This window comes from Chrysemys picta, chromosome 10 (genome assembly GCF_011386835.1).
Source record: "Chrysemys picta bellii isolate R12L10 chromosome 10, ASM1138683v2, whole genome shotgun sequence".
In the NCBI taxonomy this organism is placed as follows: domain Eukaryota; kingdom Metazoa; phylum Chordata; order Testudines; family Emydidae; genus Chrysemys; species Chrysemys picta.
This window is the reverse complement of record NC_088800.1, coordinates 36,937,896-36,964,230: the sequence shown is the minus strand read 5'-3', so window position 1 is coordinate 36,964,230 and position 26,335 is coordinate 36,937,896. Positions and strand designations below refer to the sequence as shown.

Genomic DNA, 26,335 nt, shown 5'->3' with positions numbered 1-26,335 from the left:
AGCCCATGAAAGCTTATGACCAAATAAATTTGTTAGTCTCTAAGGTGCCACAAGGACTCCTTGTTGTTTTTCCATCTACACAATTATTTAGCCATGGAGACAGCCATTTTGCAAATATTAGCAATCCTAGATACACAAACCTTTTTTTCCTCTTTTGTCCCAGGGATGCTCTCCTCTGTATATATTGAAGATTAACCATTTTGACACACATGTATTATATGAATCTTCCTATAGAAGTGTTGGTTTGTGTACATGAGAGGAAACTACCCATAGATTCCTGCAGCGCTTTTTTCTCCTGGAAACAACCCCAGCTTTTGTTTCCTCTCTTTGACTTGGCACATAGAATGAGGAAGGAACACATAAAACATGTTGGGGCTGAAGCAGAATCTGATTTGACCGAAAAAGCTTTTTTAAAATATTTACTGTGTGTGTGTGTGTGTGTTTGTGTGTGTGTATATATATATATATATATATATATATATATATATATATATATATATATATATATATATATATATATATATATATATATATATATATATATATATATATATATGTGTGTGTGTGTTTTTATGTGAAGAATCATTGATGGCCTTACAGTAGATTTTTTTTCAGGACGAGAAGGAACAGTCATAGCTACTTGTCAGACCTTTCTTTTTCTCTCTCTTATAATAATTTTACATTTACATGGCATCTTCATTCTCAATGGAACTGCTATATAAGACAATAAATAAGATTAACATTGCCAAGCTGCATAACAAAAGTTGAGTTTAAGGAGCAATTTGCGGAGGAGAGCAGGATACGTGCTTGGTGAAGAAGAGATAAGAGGCTATCTCAGCCATAAATGGTGGTGTGCTATGAAAGAAAAGCTAGAAGACCTTTTTGCCCATTTCTGAAATACAGTCTGCGTTAGGGTGGAAAATAGGAGACAGTTCTGTGAAAGTATGCACACCACCACTCAGGATAAGGAAGGGACAATACAGCATAAAATGTATTTTTTTTCCAGGGCTTTGGCGCGGAGCCCGGAGCTGGAGCGCGGAGCATCTCCGGAGCAGTGGAGCTGCAGGTTTTTGCCTGGAGCTGGAGCGGAGCCGGAGCACAGCTCCAAAGCCCTGTTTTTTTTCTTACATTATCTGAAAATGTTAGAAGTCACATAGGCTGACCTTTGCAATAACCTACTTATTTTATGCACCATCATGTCTGAACTCCAGTTGTTGCTCATTTCATAAGTAGCAATTTCTAAGTTGCAGAAAAGGAAAGGTTATCATCAGTACTTAAAAAATAAATAAAACTAGGAACCCAATATAAAATGTGATTGTGGCCTCATTAATGGCAACATAATTGTCCTTTTTTAAATTTCCTGCATAATTGTACTCCAGATTTAAGATTACATTTTAAAATATAGTTTCTAGCCGTGCAGTTGTGAGGAAAATCTTCAAAATATGAAACAAATGTCAACCAATGCAATGATGTTCTACTTGAATCTGCAGACAGAAACAATAGCTCTTAGATGTATGAAATGCCTAATTCATCTCAATGGGATGTTGGCTCTGAAGCCTAATGTTAATTATTTAGCATTTGACATTTTAGCAGATACATCAAGCAAACATGCTACTTCATTATTAGATGCAGTGGTAAATATTGTCGTGGGGTATAATAGATAGTTGCTGTCAAGGTTGTTTGGGCAGGAAATTAGGAATTCAACCGTTTTCCCCCCTCTCCACTCCCAAATGTATTGTCCCCTTCATCCTTTCTTCAAAAGATGGAAGGAAAGAGGAGATGCTTTTTTTCTCTAGTACCGAAAGCTTCAAGTCCATTGATTTCTGGTGGCTTTTAAATAGTTTAAAAAAAAAATACAAATAACTACTTTTTGGATGGTGTTGAATAAAAGTGTGCATTTCCCTTTACACTTCAATATATACCCACAACAGTCTTAATTTCTTGGTTTATATCCAATTCTGCCACATTCTTAATATTGTTTTAACATAGAAAAAATAATTAATTTTTTCAACCTCAATGGTCAAAATCAACAATTTTGGACATCTTTTATCTGAAGAGTAGTTGAACAGATTGAATTCAAATTTTATTTTTGAGAAAAGGTCATTAGTATGAGCTGAGACCTTGGTTGCCAGTTTTCAGCCCTAAACAGACTTTTCCAGCTGAGAAATAAACTCCTGAAGAAGGTGATTCATAAATGGAAATATTGTCAGATTAAGTCATAATAAAAAGGAAATATTTATAAAGGGTCCTATTGTAAATTGTATTCATTTCCACAGTGGGCTATTGCTCTCTGGCTTGCTCTGTGACCTAGCCATTATTTCATTTTTATGCTGAACATATGAAAACTGCCCTCTCACAGTTGTGTTAAATATCATACCATAGCATATATATATATTTTCATCTGATAAGGAGAAAGATGGTGATTCCTTTCTTTTAAATGAAATGGCTGCCTCTGGAAAAGTAACTTAAAATCAGCAGGACAGACATTGGCAAGACAAAATGGAAAAAGCATTTCATAAATTTTTGTAGGGTTCAAAACATGCAGTATTGCTGTGCTAGCCAAAGGCCGCTGTGTTTATACATCCAGATTGTGCTGTGCTGCTGCATATCAAGCCGAAGAGTTTATTTTTTGTGATAAGACAGTAGTCTTTATGTCCTCAAGTAGTGATTTCACTTTCACTGTTCACTTGGGGGAAAACACTGGTTTTCATTTTAAAAAGTTGGTTGATCTTCTTTGTTCCAAAAAAATAATTATTTTGAAAAGAGGATAGTAGAACTAAATTCATAATAAAATTCTTGCCTGTGTTTTGTTGATTTTTTTTTATTGCTGCTTTGTTACAAAATAAAGAAGTGGATTGAACACTGAGTCAGACTTCCCAAAACTACATCACAACAGACCCTTCGGCACCCACGTTTTTGTTGCAACCATTGCTAGCCTTGAGTGTCTCTCTGAAATTACAATTCAGCACAGCAGAATAAATATAAATTCCACAATAATCTTCAATTCTCACCCTGTTTAATAGTCTCAGTGACTTTTTAATTGTACATTTTCTGAGGTTTTATAGCTTCTTAGAAGTAATAAATTAGCACTGTGTGCATTAAGCAAGACTTCATAAACTTGGGTAAGGATGAATGAGGAAACAACCCACTAGTTTTTGTTTGTTTTTTTAATGTGTATTCTCTGCAGTTTGCCTGCTGTACCTTTCTGTCCAGGCTTTTTAATCATGTGATACTTGCCAATATTTTGGGAAGAGATTCCAGAAAACAATATATAGTTAGTGAGTATTAAGGATTTGGAAGGATGAATGTGTCGTCAGAACATTCTGTGGATAGGTTTGAGTCAGAGTTCTACGTATTGAAGAAGTCCAGGTTGTTTAAAGACGGTTGTTTAGGATAACCTTTATCTTCCTAAAACGTGTAAAAAAGGATGTCATCATGAACCTTACTTTGAAATTATTTCCATAACTTCCTGATTTTAAGGAAGAATATTGTGTTCTGTAGCAATAAGGACATCTAAAACTTCCAGCTAGAATCCAAAATGGTACAAAATCTGTGCTTAAAAGCAATTGGTGGTCTCTGTTGAAGACTACAATCCTGAAATAGGAGATAGAAGCAAAGAAATCTCATGGGTTTTCCTTTTAGAAGGAAGGCTTAACTACCATTTGATCCAAATTAATGATCTTTTATTTATTTGCTTTGAATGGCCATCTATTCCTAATATTTCTCTCCCTCCCCACCCCACCCCCAAGGAATCAGACTAGTATAATTCCAAGATTGGCAACTAAGGAACTTTATAAGGACAGGGATGCTCCATAGAAGCTTCCCATTTTTCTCTCACAATAGACTTCTTTAGTGATCAGGTAGCAGGTATATGAATAGTTAGAGCTTCAGGCCTCATAAGCCTTGGGTTTTTTTTGTTTCTTTTTTATACATTCATCCTTCTTTAATACCCATTGTATTAAACCTGGAATACTAAACCTTGTATGCTTTCATTTTTTAAAGAAGAATTTTGTGTTTGTATTGATTAGATTTTACTACTTTCAAGCTGAATTTCATTCTTTCTCAACCTCCTTTTACATAGTGTGGTATTGACAAGGGGTGCATTTCCAGGGAAAAAACTCTTTTCAACCCTTACTTCAGATGCTGCTAATTAAGAGAATCCTTGATCAATTCGAAGGCTGAAAAAGGTATTTTTTCCTCCCCCGACACTACAGCAAACAGCAGTGATTTAGTATAAAGCATGAGAATGACTGTGTTATGGAAAAAAATATTGTGTATGCAGTTGCCATAGAAACATGTTATCCAGACGTACAAAAGAGAGTTGCAGCCTACAGTGTCTCTGCTGTTTTCTGACACCAGTTGTAAATCAGAGAGGTTATATTAACTCCCTTCTTCTCCCAATTATGAAATGGCATTTAGGAAGTTATATAAAACATGCCTCTGGTTTGGCACGTTTGCTAATATTAAAAGGAAAGTGAGAGAACAGGAAGCTGCTGTTTCTAAATATGTAGTTGAGGAAGAGAAGTAAAATAGAACTGCCAAGCATTGCCTTAACACAAATGTCATTGTAACCAAGATACCTTCAAAAATATTGTGCAGCCGTTTTCATAATGTAGTTATCTATTTGAAATCGTTAAATTACTTCAGAAACTTTAGGCACAGTAGAGCTTTCTGGTTGGTTGTCAGTGATATCATGCTCTGTAAAGGCTTGTATCTGATTTTTCCCCCCTTATTTTTATGTATATACTGCATTTCATACTAGCAGTAAGGCACAGCAAGTATGCATTTCTGGAAAATTACTACATTTTTATTACATGGCTATAGTCTGTCAAAATTCATCTATTTTTTCTCAGATATTTCTATTAGCTCAGGTTATAATGCACAAGATAAAAAGTTGACAATCTATGGATTTCCTGTGGTTTTCTCCAGAATGCAAGTTTTCATTTGAGTTTGAATTTTTTTATTGTCAAGGGTATTTTTAACAATTTAATCTTTTTGAATATATAATGAGATAAACAATAGAACCAACTGAGATTTTATCTCTGCCCATTCATTTTAATGGCAGCCTAACGATAACTTCAGTACTAACGTTAGTACCTAGATACTTAGAGCACTTTACAGATGGATGAATATATAATTGTCAATCCATGTAATTTATGATCATGCCAGTTGATTTACTGCTTCAGTGCAGATGGTCACATTTTATCAATCTCAGATATGTGGGTATTTCCTAAAATTGTCAAATGTTCTATTAAATTACTTTTCGTATTCTGACAGTAAAGACATTTAGTGAACTCTTTCAAGTTAAGAGCTAAAGTTGAGTTTACCATTTCATCAGTGTTGTATTTCTATGATGTTAGGGCTGGCTATTCCAATTATCATGAGCTTTAGTAAATAGTCTATAAACTCAGCCCAGTAACAGAAAAGTTTAGAGAGAGAGAGTATCTATGTATAAATATTATTGGAATTAACTTGCTATTTAGTTTTTAAATGAGGACCAAATAAAGTACAAAGCAAACAGAAAATCCGTCACAGAAATTCTTTAGATTATCAGCTTCCCCACACGGATTTTTCTGGGGAAATTATTGGTGATATTCTCTACAGTTTTATAACACTACCCAGGTTCTGGCTGTAATTGCTCAGAAATGCACTGCTTGTTGTGTCTTATCACTCAGTAACCATTGCTTGTATGGTGCTAGAACTTTTCTTACCAGTTTTACCAGGTTAAAAAAAAAATTATGTTTGCTTGATACAGACTTTCTGAAATAGACCTGAAGGAAAGCTTTGAGAGCTGCCACTTAATATAAACTGTTGACAAACTTTTCCTCAGTGCAGCATGAGATCATTGCATGGGGACACCTGAAAGTCATAAGCATTGAAGCTGTCTAGAAATTCAGTTTCCAGGTGTGCCCTTTTGCAAGTAGAGAGAAAAAGAAGCAACTTGCCTTGTTAGTACATTCTTCCTCTTTTATACATGTTGCTTGGAATTTGCTGCTGTTCTAGTTAACATCTAAGGGTATGTCTGCCCAGCCTGGGTTTAGTGGGACTCAGGCTTGTGGACTCATTTTTCCAACCCTGTGTTTGAGTGTCCACACTTCAATGGAAACTCAGGCTTCACAACTGTGCTGGCATGTCCATACTGCGCTACTCAGACCCATGTCAGAACTTCAGTTTCTATGGGCGTATACTATCATACCGAAGGGTTCCTAGCACCCTTGCCAGCTGAAGCCCTCAGGGGCTCTCTCCATAGTGGGTTGTGGGAGAACTTTCTGTCAGCCCTGTGAGAGTTGACCAAAAGTGTGTTGGGTGGGCTTAATCAGCAAAACACATCCAGCTGAACCATTTTGTGTCTGCATACTATCTGCAGCCCAAGCCAATATGGATCCTGCCCCAGTAGAAGAACTTTTCTACCTCATACTCTGTCTTGTTTTGGGACACAAAGACATTTCATTAGTAGTTTAACTGCTAAAGGCCTACTGACATGTCAGCTGCGAACCAGCTGATGCTGCTCATGCCCATTGTTGCCATAGCTGCAGATTTCCCCTCTCTACGCTGGAGCAGGAATACAAACAGACTGATGGGATCACATCATCATGTGAATCAGGGATGACCAGCAGTGGGTCCAGAACTTCTGCAAGAAGAAGCAGGCTTTCCTGGTGGCTTGTGCACCAGCTTGCCCATTTCCACTAGAGTTCGGACACTCTTATGATGGTGGCCAGGCCAATACAGAAGCATGTTCCTAATACCATTTGGAAGTTGGCTATCCTAGACAGCTACATGTCCATGGCTAACCAGTTTGGCATTGGCAAATCAACTGTGGGGATTGTTGTGGCAGAGGTTTATGAGGCGAACAGGATTGTGATTTACAAAAAGGTTTTGGGCACAATAAATGTTCCTGAAATAATTGCTAGTTTTCAGAGAATGGTTTAGGAGGACATACCCCATTCAGAGTGAGAAAAGAGTGCACAGCAGAAATTTGCTAAGTCAGTTCTATATATTTTCATAGATTATGTCTTTGAGGATGCATCTTAATGTTCAAAATGTCATCTCATGATTGAAATGAAATGTACAACTGAATCCAAGATGAGCAGGATGGGTGCACAAATCAAAGCTCAGTGGGATTAAGCCCAAGAACAGAATAGTTCTACTACTTCTGTTGTAAACAAGATAAACCTTAAAAATTCAGAGACCAAAAAGACCTATTTCGGAATATCATGTCCAGCCCCTTAACAGTGTAAAATGATATCCCCACACATACATACTAAAATACTTCAAATTCACAAACTTTTAAGTAAGTGTGTAGAAAATTCCATTCTCGGGTGATGGCATGTCACTATTTTTTTCTCATGCAATATTAACAAACTAGCACTCTTGATTTCCAAACATTCTGAATTAAATGCGCTGAGTGTCTGTTATCTATAATAATCTTTCCAGAGCCCAGTGGTTTAGTCAATTATTTGATCTTTTTCCAAAGCTGTCTTTTTTTTCCTTGGGGTAACTTTATGTAAAATGGTGAAAAGTATAAAAATAGTCTTACAGCTGGCATGCTCTGGTAAGAAATAAATTGGGCATATAAACATTTAGTTTCAGAACCTATCAGGACCTGTCCTTGCATCTGAAGAAGTGAGGTTCTTACCCACGAAAGCTTATGCTCCCAATACTTCTGTTAGTCTTAAAGGTGCCACAGGACCCTCTGTTGCTTTTTACAGATTCAGACTAACACGGCTACCCCTCTGATACAGGTTATTAATAGAACCTTGGACATGCATAACTTTAAGGATTGGACTGAGTGGATTTATATTTATGCAAGGGACATGAAGACTCACTTTACTTTTTGAACTATTAAGCATTATCAATGAGCTGTGTGAAAATTATATTTTCTAATGTTGAAATGGTATGTGAGCACCAAGCTAGTAGAATGAGAAGTTATCCTTATCTAAAAATTATCCTATATACCACTGATACGATGTAAAGATTTTTTTTTTAACTGGTAATATTGTACATTATGTTTCATGTCACCATTTGGGACAATAATTAACCTAGAGCATGTGAATGATATTGATATTTACACATACTTGGTGTCTCCAACGCTGCAACAGTCAGTATTTGGTTATTGATCCAAATATCACTAAAAAGAGAACGGTCTCCAGCTGTTTCTAATTAGGGCTGGATTGTTTCATGTGTTCTGGACAATTTCTTTTTATTCATGGAATCTATAGCTTTCCAATTTTTCTCAGTTTCTGTAACATACAAGCAGCAATATATTTCTCAGATAACTAGAGTTAGAGCAAACAGAAATATATTGTGAGGTCGGTGTTAACATCCTTCTTAACTCTGACTTTGTTTTATGCATGTTTCCATCTCTGACACAGATGTAATAACCTAGAAAGATGTTCTTTCAGATGGATTAGAATGGAGAATCTTAAAACAGCCCAGTGGGTTCTATAAAATTTGATATCTAGTCTTTGTAAATATTTGTTCCTAATGAGGAACGCCACCAACCAATAGAGGGAAAGGAACTTCTGATGGCAAATCAGGGGTGTATATATAGAATCTAGCAGTTATTGAATACCCAATAAAATACCAGTAGCCCTTAGATACAATGCTAGAAATGCAATATATCAAATCCAAAATAATTTCCCCCTTTTCTTTCTGCACCACTGAATTTCTAACACTAGGGTTTTGGCACATGCAGCTATGGATTTCTTAACTTCAGAAAGTCAGCTCAGCTGGCTATTCTCCATTCAGTATGCAAGTTGCCATTACCTGCTATGCTCTATGAGGCCTATCAACCTTTTATTCCAGTTCACCACCAAGGTTATCAAGTTTTCACATTACTGCATCTCTTGCAATAAGTTTTAGTCTTTGGGTATTCCTGGGGAAATTCTGCGCCACTGTGCATATGCAGAATTTGTGCCCCCCACAGAATTCTTTGCTTCCCTGCAGAAAAATGACTTTCTAACAGGAAAGCAAAGGGAAGCCACAACAGCGGTCATGCAACCCTCCCCAGCAGTAATGTTTCGTGTGCCCAAGACGGCCAGCAGAGAGATAAATCACTGTGTGGCAGTGGGTGGGACAGGGGAAGACCCGGCTGATATCTCCTACCCTGTGCTGGGCTCAGCTGCTTGTCCCAGCTGGGCTGTGAAGGACAGGCCGGGGCTGTTTCAGACCCACTCCCAGATTTCTCCCCCACCTGTAGGAAGCGCTGCAAACTCTTCCCCCTGTTCCCACGCCCCGGCCTCGCTTCTTGCACCTATTGCTCCTTAGCTGCAGGGGCAGGGATCTCTGTACAGGGAGCTGCTCCCCTATCCACCCAACTCCCATGCATCCAGACCCCCTCATACCCAGACCGTCCCACTGAGCCGAAGCCCCCACACACACACACTCAAAACCCCCCTTGACAAGCCCCACTCTCCCTGCACCACCCCGATGAGCCATCTGGATCCCCACCCTACCGAGCCTCAACCAGCTGCATCTGGATCCCTACCCCACTGAGCCCCACTCCCACAGCATCTGGACCTTCCTACTGAGCCCCCCACTCCCAGATCCCCCTGCTGAGCTCTAACCCCCCAGACCTCTTCTGCTGAGCCCCACCCACCTTCACCTGGACCCCCTTGCAGAGTCCAATTACCGTTGCACTAAGAACCCCCCAACAAGCCCTTGTGCATTCAGATCCATGCCCCCGTAGCAGCTGGATCTGCCACTGAGCTATCTGCACCCAGATTGCCCCACACAGAATCCTCCCTCCCACACCTGGATTCCCTTCACACTAAGCTCCTCCACACTTGGATCCTGCCTGGCTGAGCCTACCTTCCCACACCTGGTGCACCTGGCACAGAGGGGCAGGGCCCTGGGTTGTTTCTGGGGCAGGCCCAGTCCTTACACCGTGTCAAGGTTGGGTGCTACCTCATCACTGAGTCCGTGCCCCAGAGGGGAGCTGTACCGTGATCTCCCACCTCTGTGCAGTATGACAAAGTCAGGCCAGACGGCTGTAAGAGGATCCTGGAAGGCTGATATATTAGCCCTAGAATGTTAAAGGTGCCTTTTCCTACAAGCTGAGAAGGGGTTACCTCAAGTCCATTATGGACACCTGAATCCAATTAAAGGCTGTTTGAGGCCTTTAAAAACCCCTCCTCTGGAGAGAGCAAAGAAGGAGAGAGAGAGAAGCTGCTGCTAGGCTAGAGGCAGCAGGGAAATAGGCTGTTCCTGGGTGAGAGGCTGTGCTCCTTCCCATAGGGGAAGTAGCCAAACCTGAGTGCCTGCTAGGGGAAGGAATCACACCCTAGGGCAACCAACCAGAGGACACCTTGCACCAGCGAGGGGGGCATCGAAAGGTACCCCCCTGGGTTTTTGTTTGACTGTTTCCTTTTGTTTGGTGGAGGATCACACCTAAGGCTGACCCTCAGGCCTACCCTGAAAATATGACCAAGGGAGCACAGAAGGGGGAAGGCTAACCCTGGCTGAGTGAGGCTGATTACCCTTACCCAGAGTGAGGTCTGCCATTGCCAGAGGGGGCAATGCTAAGTCTGGCGAAAGAAAAGAGGTGCCTTGCCACAGCAGCCAGTGGCCTGTGCTCCCCAATGCCATGCTGGAGACTCCACATTTATTTGACAAATAGAATTTGCAGAATTTTAAAATATTGTGTGCAGAATTTTTTTTTTTTTTTTGGTGCAGAATGCCCTCAGGAGTATTTGGGGCAAGGATCTTGCTGTCTTATTTATCTAACTAAATCTGTCTATTAGTATTTCTAAAGTAACCATCACTGGGTATGCAGTGGGGTCTTCCATAAGGGAAAAGCAAATATCCATCCTGATCTTTGGGAGTATTTACTACATTCTTGGGCACCATGTAAAAAAGTTAAACCAACTTCACAGTCTCTCAGTCTTGGGGATGATTTATACCAGTTCACATCAGAATAGCCTGAAGGCTCCTGTAATTTATGCCAGCAGCCGACAACTCTCAAGGAAATATATGGCAGCCATACCCCCTGCAATGGATAGCCATCTATCTTGGATGGTTCAGACTAAACAAATCCTGCATCTTGGCAGGGGGTTAGATTTAGATGACCCTTGCAGTCCCTTCTAACCCTATGATTCTATGAGGCCACAACAGAGATGGTGTAGGACCGCTATAGTGGCAATAAACCATCAAGGTATTCTCTAGTGAAGGGAAAATCCTCAAAGCACCAGTTAAGTGGACTTGAAGGTTTCTTTATGCTACTGGAATGAGTCCAAGTGTCTGGCCCATTATATACTTTTTTGTTTTTATTTGTCATGTAAAAGGTATATATCAACAATGCATGACCGTCTTCAACTTGTTTTTGTTTACAAGGGCCTTGTAGGCATTCCAGAAGAAATCAGTCTTAAGGAGAACAGCCTTCAGGTCCCTTACTAAAAGTGACATTTGGTGGAGGGAAAAAGCTTAAGCAAAATTCCTTCTGGTGCTTTTGTTTAATGAATGCAAATGAAATCTTGTCACATTTAATATCCCCCGCCCACACTTCTCCTTTGATAAGTGCATGTGTTCATGCTCCCCTACCAAGCTCAGATCTGTCTAGATGTGCATGGCTAGTTGGGACTGCGTGAGCACCCCTTTGCGGATTGTGTTTGAAAAATGGCATGTGATCATACAAATTAGAATTAGGATTTTGTAAAGACAGGCACTTGCTTAAATTTGTGCATGTGAATAATCCCATTCAGTTCAATAGGAATACTCATTGTGCAAAGTTGTTGCCAGCACAGCGTGCCCAAGGCAAAGCAACAGCAGGGTTCGTTGCCCGGTGTGCGTCGCGCCAATAAACACACCAGGGGGAGAAGCAAACAAAGTTTATTTGGGATTCCAAAGCGGTGCTAGGAGACAGGCACGTCTCAGATCAAGCACACTAACAGGAACAGTTTTTCTTCTTTTATACATTTTGCAGTTAAGCCTCACCCCTCCCCCCCCCCCCATTCCTCCCTCTACCCCTCCCGTCCCTGGTAATAGTTACTAAGCAAATAACGATTACATTTAAGCAGTTAAATCATTCTTGGCAGCTATAAGCCTAGCTTGTTAGTAACTTCTTTAAACCGTTATCTTGTCCTTTTTCCCTTCAGCCAGAAACATGCAGGCCTCATTATTACCGCTTGAGCAGGGGGTTGCACACAGATAACTGGTTGCTTACATATTCCAATTGCACCTGGCTTTTGAGGTTGATTAGAGTTTAAACATGGAAGGATAGGGTTTGGTTCACTTAGGCCTAGTGCAGGAAGGCTTCATTGACACTTAGTGGCCTTCCGCCCTCCCAAGTTACCTAGGGTGAGGCCTAGTGACGTCAACAAAGTTGAGCATATCCCTAAATTTTTGCAGCACTGGAGCCTAGAAAACCATGGGTACACACAAGGAAACAGTTAATTTTGTGCATTGAAACTTAACTTTTGGAATTCTTTTGTGTGCGTGTGTGCCTAACAGTACGCATAAGGTTACATTAACATACTGTAATTTTTTGTTGTCTGTATATGAGAGCAGTTTAGACAGTATTAGACTAAATTCCTACTACCAAATAGTTTCTGGTAGAAGTACATTTTATAATCATGAATTTGTTTATTAACAGAAAATAAATTTATCTGAACAACTTCCTTGAAACCATCCAGTGATGATTTTGGGAAAGTAAAAATCTGACTAGCTAAATAACTGATATCTCAACCTTTGTTTAACATTTACCTGTACATATCTGTTTCAGCCCACAATCTCACAGGTGCAAACGTCTGCCCTACTAGATCATGTTGCAGAATTGGGATCTAGATTATAAGAGAACTGGGGCAGTGTTCTTGCACTTTGTGACAAAGTTCCTCCTCTAGCTTGGTGGGTCCTGCGCTTATTGGCGGATTTGCTTGCCTCAGAGATTCACCATGTGGGTTGGTGAACAGCCCAGAGACCTTCCCCTCTGGAAGAACCCACCGTCTAGGTCAATTGGGAGGAACCCAGGCCCGCCCTTTACTCCAGGTTCCAGCCCAGGGCCCTGTGGACTGCAGCGGTCTATAGTACCTCCTGTAACAGCTGCATGACAGCTACAATTCCCTGGGCTACTTCCCCATGGCCTCCTCCAAACACCTCCCTTATTCTCACCAAAGGACCTTCCTCCTGGTGTCTGATAACACTTGTGCTCCTCAGTCCTCCAACAGCACACCCTCTCAGCTACTCACACCACAAACTGAAGTGAGCTCCTTTTTAAAACCCAGGTGCTCTGATTAGCCTGCCTTAATTGATTCTAGAAGCTTCTTCTTAATTGGCTCCAGCTGTCCTAATTAGCCTGCCTGCCTTAACTGGTTCTAGCAGGTTCCTGATTACTCTAGTACAGCCCCTGCTCTGGTCACTCAGGAAACAGAAAACTACTCATCCAGTGACCAGTATATTTGCCCTCTACCAGACTCCTGTACCCCACTGGTCTGGGTCTGTCACAGCTAATATAGCACAATGCAGAGCTGTGGTCCTCTGTCAATAACAATTTCATATTTCTACAGTTTTGCAGTGGTTCAGTGACCTTCTTGTATATTTTCTAAACATACAAAACAGGAAAGTAAGTTTATCATGGGATAATGTTAAGGGTCAAATTTAAAGTCACAAAAGCCAGGAAATTCAGAGTTAATGTTAAAACTCCTCTTAACTCCACTTATTGTGCTTAATCATGTAGTCAGACAAGCTGCATGTGAGATCTTAACTACCTCAGTTCATCCAGAAATTAAATGTTGGATATTTAGGATCCTGTTTATATTCACTACTTTCACTGTATATGGTAAAAGTGGGTTTCTTTCAACTTGCTCAGAGTTTAGTGTGTTAACTAGGGCCCTACCAAATTCACAGCCGTGAAAAATGCATCACGGATCATGAAATCTGGTCTCCTCACGTGAAATCTGGTCTTTATGTGCTTGTACCCTATACTGTACAGATTTCATTGGGGAGACCAGCGTTTCTCAAATTGGAGGTCCTGATCCAAAAGGGAGTTGCAGTGGGGTCGTGGTATTGCCACCCTTACTTCTGCGTTGTCTTCAGAGCTGGACGGCCAGAGAGCGGTGGCTGTTGGCCAGGTGCCCAGCTCTGCAGGCAGCAGCGCAGAAATAAAGGTGGCAATACCATACTATGCCATCCTTCTGTGCTGCTGCTGGCAGCGGCTCTGCCTTCAGCGCTGGGCTCCCAGCCAGCAGCCACCGCTCTCCAGCTGCCCAGCTCTGAAGACAGCACTGCCGCCAGCAGCAGTGCAGAAGTAAGGATAGCCGTACCGCAACCCACCCTACAAAACTTTGCAACCCCCCCCCCCCCACACACACACACACACAGACACACACCCCTCATTTTTGGGTCAGGATCCTTACAATTACAACACCGTGAAATTTCAGAATTAAATAGCTGAAATAATGAAATTTATGATTTTTAAAATCCTATGGCTGTGAAATTGACCAAAACGGACCGTGAATTTGGTGGGGCCTGATGTGTAACCCTTAAACCTCTTTCCATAACAGCATTTACAAAAGTAATTCTGAGACATTATTAGAGCTGTTTGTAATGTTTAGAGTCTATGTGGCATTTTAACAATATCCAAAAAAGGCTTAGTTGATTGGTCTGCTATAAACGGAGACTTTACTGCAGATTCTGTTGTTCATTGTTTAAATGTTCTGTCTCATTGGATATTTAATGTAAATAGAAGCATCTTGCAGAAAAATGTTTGTAGATTATATGCTTGGCTATTGGTGTTAAAGACAACATAACGATAAAGCAAAACAAACTGGATATAGTAAAAATGACAAAACCCAGGTCCAGGCAGTAGTTTCCCTAAGGGAAGTAAGAAGGCAACAACACAGTCCAGTTTGCTTTGTTTCCTTCTAATAATAGCATGAGAACATATTCATTACACTACTGTATTCTCTATGAGAATACTGCTGCAGGTCTATAAAATTGCAGTGTAGACATTCAGGCTCGGACTGGAGTCCAGTCTCTGGGACCTCCCCTGACATGGGCTCCAGCCCAAGCCCAGATGACCGCGCTGCAATTTTACAGCCCAAGCCTCATGAGCCAGGCCAGCCATGGGTCTTTTATTGCAGTGCAGACATACTCTTGATCTATTGGGGTGGCATTATTGTGTGGCTCTAAAGGGGCCTTTTGCCTTTCTGCTCAGCCAGTACAGGCAATTGTGTCAACTAAGACCTGGTCTACACTGGTGGGGGAGATATCAATCTAAGTTACGCAACTTCATCTACATGAATAACATAGCTGAAGTCGACATACTTAGATCTACTCACCGGAGTACTGGAGTCGACAGGAGAACGCTCGACGGTCAATAAATCGATCCCTGCTGGATCGATGGCTGCCTGTCGATCCTGCGGGTAATGTAGACCAGCCCTAAGGGAGGGGATGTCCCAGAATATGAAGGATTAAAAAGGGAATCATTAGAAATTCTTCCTAGGCCACCTTTGATTAGTACTATAAGGAGAAAGGGCAACCTGTGACTCTAATGCTTGGAATGGGGAAGAACTTGTTTTTGGAACCACAGTACAGCAGTCTTTACTTTTTATACAAATGCTTAGGGTCTGATTTTCAAAACTGTGACCATAAAAATGTCACAGGCACAGAACACTGCTCTTGCTGGCACTGTGGAGAAGGTCACTGGTTTGGTTTGAGGGGTGGAGAGAAATGCTGGCAGGCCCTGCTGGCACAGGCTCCTCCTTCATTGCCTTGCTGCTTCTACTGTGGCTTCTGGGGAACTGTGGACTTTACAGTTGAGTATTCTTAATTTTATTTTTTTCTTGCTTTATATTAAATTAATCTCCCCCCCCCACACACGTTTATTTAAAAGCTATTTTGCCACATTTTCTAACTCCTTCTCATGTTGTCACCGCTTGTGAATTGACATTCATACCATCAGCACTTATAGTAATCTATATTAATTCATAGTAGAATCAGACAGACTTTAGGACACAGAGCTTTAATCAACAATGAATCAAGTGTCTGCATGCCATAGACTATAGTCGCAAGTGCAGCACTTCCAGGAGGGTGATGGTGGGATTTACAGGCTTGCTATTTTAGCCCAGAACAGCTGTGTATTGCTGGATTGAATTTCTGAATTGCACAGAGCATTGCCATTGTAACAGTGATGACACCTACTTTCATTAATATGAGGTTTTAATTTCATTTGTTAACAATGGACTTTTCGTGACAGAGGAAGGTACAAACACCTAATTCTGCTTCCAGGCAATTTTATTAGAAATTGACGGATAAGTCTGTTTGATTTTGAATTTGTATGGCTTAAATTTTTTAAACTAAAATTAAGATAAAAAGATCTTTTAGTTTTTTTTTTTAAATAGTTTCCAAATATTTAACCTCAAGTGTAATGGCAAGAAGCTAAACCGAAAAGTGTTCTTTTGCTAGTACATTTCCGCTTATGCCAGTTCTAATCTACATACCATTAATGCATTGCCTCTTATTTTAAGTGGCCTTGAACTCCATGGAATTGAGGAAGCAACATTGATTTCCTTTTTTCCTGTGTGTGTGTGTGTGTGTGTGTGTGTGTGTGTGTGTGTAGTAGGTTTATGGTTTTTAGAATTGATTAAATAGTTAGAGTATACATGCTGTACATTAATATTTCTAGGAACTTTCCTAAGATTTAACAAGGCCATACTTTACTGCTTTCATTGCTGTCTTTCATGGTGTGCACATTATAAAATAATCGTAATGTGCTGGAAGTTATGCTTGTATTTACTTAGTATTAATTTGATTGCAGGATAATAGAGGCCACATTCGTTTCAAGACAATGGAGGTTTTCACAGTCCTTTTAGTTTAATTCATTTCCCCATGTTGGATGAGACAAAATACCATGATGAATGCCTTGTTACTTACTCTTGTGTTATAAGATATGCAGATAACAATGAGATTAATTTTTCATACCGCATGAATATTTGAATCACAGAAAACTGCAAGACAAAGAATTTGCCAACTGCATTGCACAAAGAACTTTTGCCCCAATTTTCTTACAATGTAGCATTGTAAGAAACATTTTAATGGCTCCGGCTTAAAAAGTGGTACTCTACAAAGCACCTGAGTGGCCCCAGAGAGCATTCTGCAAGCCACTTGTAGGATCCTACTGCTAATGCAAAAACGGTTTGGTATTCCCCTGCACAAACTACTTCATTGTCACTGCACACTGAGCACTTTGATAATATTTAACACTTTGTATAGCACTCTGAAGAGGTAAGACCCTACAAAAATTTTTTTGACTGTCTCATAAGACCACTGGGGAGTAAGTTGTTATTTCCATTTTACAAGTGAGGAAACTGAGACAGAGAGGTTGTGACTTGCCAAAGACCACAGATAGTTAGTGTTAGAGCTGGTGTTACAACTCCGTTCTCAGTTCAGTCTGCTAAGCATTATCATTTGATTTCTTCTACAAATCACTCCTAAAAGCCTGTCTCTTCAATGAAATACATGTGCACCAATGTCCACATACAACTTCTCCGACTGGTATCTGTATTCATTAAACTTTACATGTTTATCTATTGACTGAGTGTTCTTCAGGACAGGAACCTTGGGACAGATTCATATCTATTGTTACCAGTTTAAAGCTTGAAATTAATGAAATTATTCAGGATTTACACTGGTTTATTTAAGAATTTAGCCTTTTGTTTTGTATTTCCATTCGTTTCAAGCACTGTAATGGATCCTTATAAATAATATATGTGTTTATACATTTAGATACCAGCATGTATTTCAGTGAATTCTACAGGAATGAGACACCCTTCTTTGGTAGCACTTGCTAGCAAACAGCTAATGCAGACTGCTGCTGATGCTTTTAACCATTCTACTTTCTAACCCTATTCAGAGCTGGTCTAAATGCCACAGTGATAAAATTGCTAGCAACTGGCATTCCCATTCTACAGTGAAAGAATTGCCTAAAATCATCACTGTAGACAAGGCCATAAATACTCTGTAAAGGCAATTAATAACATGTATCCAGGAGTATGTAACTGAGTTTTAACAATGTATTGTTGCTAGCTATAATTTGTAAAACAATTTGTACAAAGATATATTCTAAGAACATACAACAGATCAACAATTGCAGCATTGCTGGACAGAGCTCATTTTCTCCTTCTCTAGCCCAGTTATTGATCTAGAGCTAGTGTAAATCCATCCTATATGGTACACAACCACTTGTCAATTGTGGTTCTTCTTTTATTGCTTCACATTTTTTAGCTTTCTGTCTGAAGTTTGCACTTCATATATTGATCTCAGTGTCCCTAAAATATACCTGAGCATTTCATAACAGTACATGTTCTTGTCTTAACTAGGAGAAAAATGACACTGATAAGAACCTACAGTCAATACATAGGTGCTGGAACTAAGGAGGGCTGGGGTGCTCCTGAAACGTCTGTCTTTAAGTGGTTTCCATTATATACAGGGTTTACAGGTTGGTTCAATGGCTTCAGCGCCCGCACTATACAAATTGTTCCAGCATCCCTGAGTCAATAAATTGCAGAATAGAAGGAGCCCTGGCCTTCAATTTGCAGCTGAATAGAGACACCACAGGAAAAAAGTAGTAGATGATACTTCAGCCAAGGAGTTTTATGTGTTTGGGAATGTAATTTTGTTCCCTGGCATTTGACCAGGCATAGGGAAACCCTCTTTTCCATTTCTCCTAGCATGAATGATGTGGCATTGATAAGGGCCCCAGAGATTGCCACTTATTCCCTGTTAACATGAAATACTTTGATAGTATGGAGGCTGGGAACAAGAGGATGAGGGGAGGGGACTTTTTAAAGAAAAGGATGTACTAGTTAAAATGAATTTTCCCCTAAAATTCAGTTTTCTTTTTTTCTTTTCTGAATTTGCAAGTAGCATTTTTTTCTCCCACCCAGTCATTTGCATACTGTGACTTTTGGGAATTTCCTTTAGAGCAGAGGTCCCCAAAATGTGAGGTGTACCCCCTAGAGGAGCATGGAGGAACATCTGGTGGGGGCGCAGCAGGGCGCAGGTCAGCCCTCCCACGGGTGGGGAGGGAGCACCACCCAGCCCAGCCCCTCCCCACCCCAAGCTTTGCTCCGGTCCCACCCCCAGCTGCATCCCAGGCTCCCAGCCCTGCGCCTGGCCCTGGCCCCAGCCTCGGCATGGCTCCATTCCTGGACTGGGGCCGAGGCTGGGGGCAAGGCTGGTGGTGGAGCTGCACCTGGCCACAGGCCTGGCTGTGGCTCCGCCCCCAGCCTCCGCCCCTGGCTGTGGCCCCACTCCTGGCCCCAGCCCCCTTATCCCTGTCTGCATCTCCCCCTCCCCCCCCACACACACACACGAGCTGCAGTACAGGGGTTAAGGGGGACACAACCCTCAAAAGTTATGCTTTAGAGCTTAATAATCCCCCCAAAAAACACCCAACAACCTAAAGGAGGTGCACCACCAATTTGAAAATCACATTTCTGCCTGAAACTTTCATACATACTATGGCTACAAATAACCTCTAGTACTAGAACAGAAATATTAAAGAAAAAGAAGGGTTTGTTCGTTTGTGCTTATGACAGCACTTTGTTAATAAAAAATCATTGTTGCCAACTCTAACAGTTTTATTGAGAGTCTTGCAATATTTGTGAAGTCCCTGCTCCTGGGGGCATTTGATTAGATGAGAATCTCAGCATTCTTTTAAAATAAATTAAGTTTCTAGTTCTCATGGTTTGGAGAAAAGATTGAAAACGTGACTTGAGTGTATCCTAGAGATTCAAATATCAGAAGGCAAGTAAACTCCGCAAGTTTATTATTTCTTCAAATCTCATGTCTTTAAGCCAATCTCATGATTTTTGAGCGGCCTGATGCATGACTTTTGAACACTTGGGATTAGCAATACAGCTGTTTTGCTGTTTTGTTGGTCATTTATGTAACTTGCCTTAGCTCTTCACAGAGCAGTCTATATGTGCACTTTCCTGGCCTCTGCGAGAGAGTGTTTACCAGAAGCATCACCAACAAAACTGAAATTTGAGGCAGCAGAAAGATGTCTGCACAGAAAGAAAAGGAGGGGAGAGGCATCATTAGGTCCAAATATATTTTGGGTAATTCTTGAGCCCACCCAAAAGACCTGATAAATACAGAACTCCCCTTTTAAAAATTGTATGGACTTTTTATTTTTTTAAATTAGGACATACTGTTGAAAGTGTACTGTCTTGGAAAATTTAACTTTTTTAAAATGTCAGTTTTTTTTTAAATCAAGTGAACACTTTTTCTTTTAGTTTCAGTTTCTAGCTTTATTATAAAGACAGGAAATATATATTCTTTCCAGGCCAGGTACTCAAACCAAAGATGTGCAAAGCAGTAGAATTCCCAAGACCTTCCAGGAGAGGTATCTTTCTACTAAGCACGAACTTTCCAGGAATTATCAAGAATGTACTGACTTGGGGCAAAGTTTTAAAATTCTTTTTACAAACTCTCCCAATAGTTCTTCAGTCTTCACTTTGCCCTGGAAAATAAAAACCTTCACTCAACTTGTAGTCTTTTCTGGGGTTTTGTGTTTTGTCTACACTTAGGTTGCCAGAAGACTATTCCTACTTATTTTAAAGAACTCTCTGAAACCTAATGCCTGAGGAAAATATTAGGAATCTGCTCTGTCCGTTCTTTCACTCAACCTTACAAACATTAACCAAGTCATGTGAATTTAATTTCAACAGGCACACACCTCATTATGAAAGTGAAGGGTGTCTCTGTTCACCCGCCCCTTCTCCCTGCATGCTGCTTGCTCTTTAGATTGTAATATACATTCCAAAACAGTCCATTGGCTATCAGGAGAAAGCTGGATCTCCAGCTCTGATATATATGTAGAGGGGTGGTGTTCTTCAAGAGCTTGCACATGTCCGTTCCACTGTAGGCATGTGTGCACCTCGTGCACAGTTGTAGGAGAATTTTTTTCCTGCAGTGATATCCATTGGGGTGGTCCATTGCCATATGCCACTGCATGCCACTACATGCTAGTATAAGAAGGCAGAACCACCCCCTGCTTTCCCTCTGTTCTTTCTTACTGCCAATGACAGTTGTTGTCGTGATTCCAGTTTCGTCCACAGGCACTGTTTTTGCTCCCCAAGTCCAATATCAACCAAGGAGAAAGGGCAGGTGTTGTAGTAGGCAGCCTCCAACGCACTCCTCTTCAGCAGCCCTGGGGCCAGCTGCACTGGCCACTGCCTGGGGCCGTCCAAGCAGTGGCCAGTGCGGCTGGCCCCAGGGAGTGTGAGCGGCCCTGAGGGTGGCTGGAGCAGCTGGTGCCGCTGGCCCCAGAGCAGCGCCCCACCCCCCAGCCAAGATATAGTCAGGAGTACAGATCTAAACTTTTTATTAAAGTGAATGTTTAAAATGAAATATACATGAGTTAAGAGGGAAGGTACTGTACATCTGGGGTCAGGCTTTGGTTATGGAGGATTACAGGTATCATTTGCAAGGGTGAAAAGATACATACATATCGCATAACATGCATAGACCCAAATTGTGGTGCAAGGGTTTTTAAAGTATCAGTGGATAAGTGGGCTCGGGTACGCCACCCATGGAATGAATAATCAGTATCGGTGTAGCGGATAAGTACATGGATGGGTGCGTCCCTTGGTCCGTCAGGGAAGGAAGGGGGTTATTTCCCTGGTCAGCAGTCTCAGTTATTCAGTGTGGTATTGGCGATAGCATAAGTCATGGACAAATCACGGGCTGTGAATTTTTGTTTATTCCTAGTGACCTGTCCATGACTTTTACTAAAAATACACGACTAAATCGTAGTCTTACTCATAGTCACCAGGTTCTTAAAGGGTTTGGTCAGATTGTATCCACACGTACAAGATTGCAACCCGCCTTGGCATCTGCACTGATGGGACTACCTTTTGAACCCCTTGCAACTTCCTGTCTGTTGCATCTCTCTATGAAGGTAGCATTTCTAGTGGCTGTTATATTGGCCAGAAGAGTGGAAGTATTAAAAGTCCTATCATCAGATCCTCCCCTATATAGTTTTCAATAGGGATAAAGTTTCTTTACCCTCACCCAAAATTTCTTACCAAGGTAGTCTCTGATTTTCATATTAACAGGCATTCTCTTTGTCAACTTTCTTTCCAAAACCTCACACTTCTAGAGATGAGGCAAGAGAGCATTTACTGGATGTGAAAAGGACTCTAGTTTTCTATCTGGAGCACACTAAGTCCTTTAGGTCCTCAATTGTTCATTGCGATTGCAGACAGAGCTAAGGGTAGACCAGAGTTTACTCAGAGGATTTAATCCTGGATCGCTCCATGCATTCATTTATGCTACCAGTTGGCTAATATAACCCCACCAGCTAGGGTATTGGTGCATTCACATAGAGCTCAGGCAACATTGGTGGCTTTCTTGGTGCAAGTACCTATCATAGATATTTGTAAAACGACAACTTGATCATCTGTCCACACTTTTGCTTCACATTATGCCATTTCCCATCAGTCCAGGAACAATACCACTTTTGGATGGGTTGTCTTACAATCACTGTTCAGGTAGACTAAGAGCCTACCCCCATGTTTGTCTGTTTGTGAGTCACCTACAATGGAATGGACATGTGCAAGCACTTGAAGAAAAAATGGTAGTTCTTCAAGATGTGTTGCACATGTCAATTCCACAACTTACCCACCTTCCCCTCTCTCTCAGAGCCTATCTGGCAGGAAGGAACTGAGGGGGGATCAGAAGTGGTTCTGCCCTCCTATACTAGTACGTAGTGGCACGTGGCAACAGAGGGCACTCGGACCTCCCCAATGGGTACCGTTGAAGTGAAAAAATTCTTTGACAACTCTGCATGAGGTGCGTGTGCAAACTTACAGTGGAATCGACATGTTGCACATATTGTTAAGTGCAAAAAATACTCTCTCAGATAAAATCTCTCTGCCAAAGATGAAGTAATCAAGAATTCCACTAACAGAAGAAAGCTTTGTTTAATTTTATTTTAAATTTTCACATCCTGATAATATAGCAGTCATATTAAAGTTCAGGGTCTACAAGTGAGATGACGAGGTTGGAGTGGGTTAGTGAGGCAGTTGAAAACACTGTTATTTTAGTCATCTAAACTTTATTTTTGGGGGTTGTTTTAATTCCATTTTCAAAAATAGAATTTTCAGGCTATTACTCTATAATGTAACACATCCTGAAAGGGGCTGAGCACCTTCAGTGGGAGTTTCAGGTATTTTGCATGTACCCATGATTTGTCCCATAGACAATAGTTTGCACTTTTGACAAACAGCTATTGCATATACTCAGTTAATAGATTTGATAACAATTTTCTCTGTGTATTGCATATCTGCATTCATACACAGTCCCAATGCTTTCAATGAACTTGGCATACATTTCTGTCATAATTAAGGCTTGTGGACCAGCATTAACTATACAATAAAGGTTTTTTAAACCTGGCTGATTTTATTTTAATTTTGACCTGAAAAATCCAGTCCTGAGAGAGGTAACTGACAGGTGGAGAGTTATTGGGGTTTTTTTTCTGTCACTTGAGGCTCCCAAAACAAGAGTGAGGTGAAGTTAGGACATATAGGAAATTATCCAGTGATTTTACAAAAGAAAAATGAAGATCTTTGTAGGCAATCTCTGAAAGAAAAGTCTGAATTGTTACTGTCAAATAGTATTCTGCTGGAAAAAACAACCCTGTGTGGCATGAGAAACCCTGTGTGGTTACATAAGAAACACAAATCAAAATGCTTTAACTTACAAAACAGTTTTAAAAACAAAAATCTGCTCTCTCTAAAACTAAAATACAGTTTCCCTCGTCCCATGCTTCACTATTGAAATTTTCCCAGAACAACCAATATCTCTTAATCCTAATGACAGATACTCTTTGATAAGCAACAGTCCTGTGGCACCTTTAAGACTAACAGATGTATTGGAGCATAAGCTTTCGTGGGTGAATACCCATTTTGTCAGACGCTGATGAAGTGGGTATTCACCCACGAAAGCTTATGCTCCAATACATCTGTTAGTCTTAAAGGTGCGACAGGACTCTCTCTTGCTTTTTACAGATCCAGACTAACACGGCTACCCTTCTGATACTTGATACCTTTTGATGTACATCATCAAAGTATTGTGCAAACATTAACTAATTTGTCCTCACAAAGAACTGTATGGAATAAGTAAACATTCCCAGTCTACAGATGAGGAAATGAAGATGTTAACTGACTTGCTCAAGGCTACACTATAAATCAGTGGCAATCAGGATGATTAGAAGTTAGGATCTCCTGGCTCTAGACCCATATTCATTCCATTAGACCATATAGTGTTTCAACAGACTTTTGTATTATATTAATAGCTGTAAATTATTTAATGAGCTAATTTGCATAAAACTATACAACTCTTTTTAAAATTGTGTGACTTTAGTGTTGATGAAAGCCTGAGAGCTCTGATATATTATTTATTTACATGGCAGCAGTAGTAGGACAGGCTTCCACTAAACACTGCCGTAAGTGGATACCTCAGCGCTGATATGGTAGGAGGGTTAGTTCAGCAAACAGGGCCCTCGCAGTTTGTGGCCCACCTGCAGAGTCTGCCAGTGAGTGTGAAGCATGGTGCTGAGTTGGTGATGTAGGGCTGGAAGTGAGACATGCCAGACTGGTTTCATAGAAGAGCCACCAAAGATCTATTAGGTAACAATTTATAATCACTACTGAACTGGGCTATATTCAAATTGGTGATCTGCAGGTAAAAGGCTTGATAGCTCATTAGCAATGCCCTATGGCATCCAATCTCCAAACAAGTGCAAATATTATGCCTGCAAAGATCAGGCTTGCTTTCTGGGATGATAAGTTTATTAAATTAAGATCTGACATTTTTAGAGTTTACATAGGTACGATCTTCCACCATCTGCACATAGGCAAAATCTTCCACACATTGCTTTCAGTCTCCTGAAAACTGGGTTTCGAGTTTCAGTTCTCAATCAAATTCCTCTCTCTATTCTAAGGGTATATCTACACAGGGATAAAAAACCTGTGACTGGCCCGGGCCAGCTGACTCAGGCTCAGGCTGAGGGGCTAAAAATTGCCATGTAGACATTTGAGCTCAGGCTGGAGCCTGAGATCTGGGACTCTCCACCTTCGCTGGGTCCCAGACCTTGAGCTCAGATTCCCACCCCAGCCCAAAGGTCTACACAGCAATTTTTCAGCACCAGAGCCTAAGCCCCATGAGACTTAGTCAGCTGACCTAGACCTGCCGCAGGTTTTTCCCCCCATGTAGAAACATCCCTAGCGGGATGCCTCCTATTAAGCAGAATTCAAACACTAAAACTATTATACATATTAACACAGCATCCAAACTCTCTTCTAAATAAAATGTTTTGTAATGTATAATTTTAATAATTACAGTAAGTCACCCACACTAACTTTATAATGTATTTTCCTCCTGGGTCATCAAATAGCATGTAAACCCACAATCTTTGGTGCCACAGCACAGATTTCTTCTACTCAAGCTATAGGAGTAACTGATAAAGGAAGCCAGCTGTTATCTTCAATGTGCACCAACCTGTAGAGGGAGACATGATACACAGTTTGCCTTTTGGTTACAGTTATTTGTGAAATACCAGAGGAATGGGAGCAGTGTGGTCTAGTGGTTAGGGACAGCCTAGCCAAGTGTAATGATACACTGTTTTGGTTGTCTGTAGGAACTGAACCTAGGACCTCTGTATGCAAAAGGCCTCTACCTCTTGTACTGAAGGAACAGGTCTGTTGGCACTGAGGCAGTCGCAGACTCATAAACCTCTGTACATGGGCTAAACTACCAGTGGGGAACAAAAAGCTGCAGTCAGTGCGTTATGGGTTACACAAGCAACATAATTTTGAAAGGAGGTGGCAACGTGGATGAGAGTTGCATCTGTCATATTAGAGATGAGAGTTCTGTTCCTAGGTCTGCTTGAAATCACCTTGTGCATGCTTTGTTATCTTTATCTGTAAAATGGATGAATGATAGTTACCTCCTGTAAAGAAGCAGTAGTAACGCCTTGGTTAATGAGGGGTGTGAAACGCTCAGAAATATTAACAGTCAATGGAAAACTAAGACTAGAACTTGTAGTCTTTTTTCCCTTACAACTCAAGACCCTATAGCATAAGGAAAGGCACATCATGTGGAGGAATCAGTCATTGTCAGTCTCTTGCTCCTCATTTTACCCATTCCTACTATCCAGTTCAAAATGTCACAGTATTCCATTTGGAGTTTGTTTGGCCGTGCTTTCTGTACTACTTTGGGTTTTCCTGTTCCCTTTTCATTTAATTACATGGTACTGGGGTTTTGGCTTGACTTGTTTTTATTATAGTTGACACTACTGAAAACAAGAGGGGGGAAAACAATAAAGCTTAGAGGA

At 40.8% G+C, this 26,335-nt stretch overlaps 1 protein-coding gene across 43 annotated transcripts in view; it reads left to right on the top strand.

Moving 5' to 3' along the window:
* The window catches only part of PEAK1 (pseudopodium enriched atypical kinase 1), a 254,072-nt gene that overhangs the window by 114,746 nt on the left and 112,991 nt on the right, over window positions 1-26,335 (top strand). For 7 of the 43 annotated variants that reach the window (XM_065558452.1, XM_065558453.1, XM_065558434.1 and 4 more), the window contains 2 exons: window positions 1,007-3,122; window positions 4,082-4,187. The exons of 31 other annotated variants lie outside the window; for them this stretch is intronic. The gene's annotated coding sequence lies outside the window, so the exon portion shown is untranslated. The remainder of the gene's footprint in view (window positions 1-1,006; window positions 3,123-4,081; window positions 4,188-26,335) is intronic. 5 more of the 43 variants (XM_065558456.1, XM_065558460.1, XM_065558422.1 and 2 more) reach the window with 2 other exon arrangements.